This window comes from Nicrophorus vespilloides, unplaced genomic scaffold (assembly GCF_001412225.1).
Source record: "Nicrophorus vespilloides isolate i.1.1-1 unplaced genomic scaffold, Nicve_v1.0, whole genome shotgun sequence".
NCBI lineage: Eukaryota > Metazoa > Arthropoda > Insecta > Coleoptera > Silphidae > Nicrophorus > Nicrophorus vespilloides.
This window is the reverse complement of record NW_017097817.1, coordinates 15,025-19,685: the sequence shown is the minus strand read 5'-3', so window position 1 is coordinate 19,685 and position 4,661 is coordinate 15,025.

Genomic DNA, 4,661 nt, shown 5'->3' with positions numbered 1-4,661 from the left:
GCAGTCTCAGAGCAAAGATCTTAATAATTATAAAGATGTCCCTATATAAATAATAAATTTACAAAAAATCAATATCAGATAAGTACCCAAAACCGAAAAACATGGCAAGGGGTCTACGATACAAAAAAGTTTGGGAACCTCTGTGCTAGACTCTCAGAAACAAATGTATTAACGCCAACTAAGCAAACTTAACTCTTTGCTGGATACACGCATTGTACCACCTTTTCAATTGTATCTTTATTAATTATATCTTAATTTTCTAGAAAAAGTCTAGGAAAATAGAAGTACCACTTTCTAATTAGCAAATTCATTAAAACTATGCATATTGTTTTTACAAAATACATTTTAGACATTTTTTTTGTATCTGGATCTAGAAACGTAGGAAATTCTGGCATTTCAAAGAGTTAATAAAAAAACCGGATCGATTTAGCAACATGAAAAATATTTTGCAGGTAGGTGATAAAAATTTGAAGTTCCGTCTCTGAATATTTACTATCGCACTGACATGATGCATCATATTGGCATTTAAACCGATTAGAAATACTTGTGTTAGTCATTTTATTGTGTTCACTTTATTATTAATTACTGATCTATGTTAATAAGTACTATGTATACTGTTTATTAATAAGTACATTCTTATGGGAAGTTCCCGTAAACATTAAATAAGCCCAATCAGCACTTGCAACATCTGCATAGGACATTTTTGAAGTAACTCTACTATTTTTCATGTTTTGTTACCTTTTACTACGCATTTATGTCACTTTTGTAAGTGTAAATATCTTTAAGAATTTGAAAAGCATGTTAGTCCTACTCTAAGACACTTTGAGGGAAGGTAGAATACCCATTGTGAACATACCTAGGGGAATTAATCTAATTTTCTAGGAATTGTCCAGGATATAGGAATTATATAATTAATTTGGTTAGTAAATCAAAGGATGGATCTTGATTGAGTTGGCGTAGTTGTCTGACTCGGTTGTCTAAAAATGTGTTTGGTCTTGCAATTTAGGAATGTCTGGCCCCTCGCAGAGTAAATTGAAGTTTTTAGTATTAAAGAGTACAAGCAGAAGATTAAAAAATGTGGTTTATCCTCTAATGACGAATAAACACAAAACTGAGTTTTTTTTTCTATCTTTGGAATTTTTCTTTATAAAATCATATTTTCTGGGAAAAAAAATCAGAAATAAGATGATATTTTATGGTAATTTATTGTTATTCATTTTGTTTGATGTATTTTTGAAGTTTTGTTTTGTGTATTTAATATTTTGTCAAAATTAGAAAACTGGTTTTGCAGAAAAGTTGAGTTCTTGAAATTGTTTTTTTTTTAAAGATGGTTTTTGACCTATTTTCTTATTTAGGGCGACTAATAGCCGAATGGTTAAATAGCCCTACTCACGATTTCGCATCCTGGTTTAAGCCAGGCCCTTTATGAGCCCTCTCGGTGCTTATAGAAATAGGGCCATCGTTCATCACAGATGAACAGTCAAATGAATGAATTTCAGCATATTAGGTCCATATGTCCAGCCAAGTCGAAGGACAATGAGAGTGTTAAGGATAGCCGCAGATTCACAGTCAAAGGAAATAGTGGAATTTCAACCGCAATCTTAAATTTACTCAATGTTCACATTGATAAACAGATTGTGAACAAAATTACACGACATAAAAATATTCTTACTTATTATTCAAGATTTAACCAATTGCTACAATATAAGTCAATTATAAAAAAAATATAAAGGAAGTTTTTCTAAATGTTTGTTTAATTATTTAAATATTGGTTTTAATTCTGATTTATTATGACTACAAATAAAAGGACGAATTGCATTGAATATACTTTTTTTTATTATCTAACCGCAAAGCAACTTCCGTCGGAAATAACACTGTAGATAAGATATTTATATGCGTTTTAATTAAAAACTTTATATTATTAAAAATAAAGTAAATGAAAATTGATATTTATGTTATAAAAAGAAAATTCAATAACATAATTTCTTCCGCGCAGCTATAAAGATTTAAAAAATTGAAAAGGTCAAATTGACCATGACAAGAGCAGTTACGGGTTAATTTTTTTATAAATGTTTAAAAATTGCCTCAATTGCACAATAATTGACGCTTTCTCATGTAATCACCAAATATGTACAAAAATGTTTCCAGTGAATCAATAAAATAATAAAACATAAAAGTCTATTTTCGCAATGGAACTAAAATGTATCTAAATTAAACTGTCAAAGTCATTCATTGTGTTTGACAGTCACATAATAATTTAGTAGTCATGACGTCCTATAACAATAATGACAGTTTAACTAAAGTGACAGCAGCAATTTGTATATTTGACATGTGTCACCAACATGAAAACTTCATCCAGCTAAAAATAATTTAGAGGTAATCATGACGTTCGATGATAATAATGACAGTTAAATTAAAGTTATAGTAGAAATAATTTTAAAAAATCTTAATATTTTAAAGTAAATCAATAAAATAATCAACCCATAAATTTATATTTTATGTCAAAAAAAAAATCGTTTTGATATTTTGTTAAGAAATTACGCATTACAATCCGGCTTTATATACTTTATTGTTAGAAATATTTAATTGGTACTGCTAATAGAAATGTCTGTCTCTTTTCTGGAATAGTGTGGACGCAGTGTAAATATCAATGATAGTAAGGATTTCATATCTCTCTACGCTATAACCATAACTACAACTTCTATTCTTTTTATCAATAAGCCTCCAATACAACATCTTATAAAACATAACATTCTATCGAATAATCAAAGAAGTTTGATTGAAGTAATTTTTACCGAAGCTTTGATCGTGTTCCACGAGGCGACGACGTCGAGTGGTGATTACTTCTGAGATGATTTTTCTCTTTTTTTTATATTAAAATAGGGGGAGCCCCTCGGCAACTGGTTGCTCGTTTATTGGAAAGACGAGCGGCGGATTTGGAATGGGGGAAAAACTTGAAGCTCCGGCAGCTGAAGAGGTAAAGGGAAAGGGTGTCCGAGTGTTAAAAATTAAAGGGGATAGTTTAAAGGGAACCCTTATCATGGAGTTGATAAGGGTTCATTCTTGCGAACGGCTCCCGAGGGGCCACAGGGGTTGCGCATCCTCCAAAATGATACAGCGACATACCCCAAATCAAGCTCGGTTATCGTGCGCGACTTTGGTCTTCGCATTGCAGGATGAATGCAACCGCGTCGCAATATTGCAGGATTCACATCGTCCTTTTATTTTTTTATTAACTCTCGTCTGGGGATCGGACGAAAAGGAACTAAAGAACAAAAAAAAAACCTTTGAACCGAAGCATCAAAGTGCATTCCTTTGTTGCGTCCGTCGGAGCTTACGATAAAACTTATGATCTTAAAGACTGCAAGAGTTTCAGTGGATATAATACAATATGATTTTTCTCTAAATCTTCTACTTACAGATACATGAGTCAATAACATATACCAAAGTGGACAAGTACTCATAACAATTTAGTTAACTGTTCTCACTGATGACAAAAATGACAGTTAAACTGAAGTTATTATTATTAATTTATTGATATCTAATGAAATCAGTTATACCAATCGGACATAACTTCATCCAACAGACAATTGATGATAAGTAAAATAAAGTGACAGCTGCAATTATACTATTTAAATTCAATTTGATATTTACTTCCACTATGTTTTAAATTTCAGAAATATTTAATATTTGACATACTAAAAATTTAGAAATTCATCCATCTAATAATAACTTAAATGGTAATCATGATATCCAATAACAACAATGACAGTTAAACTAAAGTGGCAGCCGTATTTCTACAAGGTTTCAATAAAAAATAAAATTATTCTAAATTTGGCTCTCAAAGTCAGTAATCTATTATATTTGACATTTGGCAGGTATACAAAAAAATCAGCAACTTTTCAGTTGGTAGTCATGATGTCCGATGACAATAATGACAGTTAAACCGAAGAGACAACAGAAATTTATTCTAAATTTGGCTCTCAAAGTCAGTAATTATATTTGACATTTAGCAGGTATACAAAAAAATCAGAACTTCTTCCAGCTAATAATAATAACTTTGCTGACAGTTATTGCAATTGAAGTGACAGCCGTATTTCTACAAGGTTTCAACAAAAAATAAAATTATTCTAAATTTGGCTCTCAAGGTCAGTGATCTATTATATTTAACATGTAGCAGGGATACAAAAAAATCAGAACTTTTTCCAGTTAATAATAATAATTTAGCTGACAGTTATGACAACTGAAGTGACTAGATTCATAATATTTACTTGCATACCAAATATAGAAAACTTCATCTGGTTAATAACAAAAATGACAGTTAAACTGAAGTCATAGACACAACAATAATTTAATCGGTAGTCATAATGTCCGATGACAATAATGACAATTAAATTGAAGAAACAGCACAAATTTAATAAATTGTCATAGGACGTCATGACTACTACTAAATTATTATGTGACTGTGAAACACAATAAATGACTTTGACAGTCTTATTTAGATAAATTTTAGTTCCATAGAGAAAATAGACTTTTATGTTTATTATTTTATTGATTCACTGGAAACTATTTACATTTTTATACATATTTGGTGATTACATGAGAAAGCGTCAATTATTGTGCAATTGAGGAAATTTTTCTTATCAGCTCTTCACGTTTTA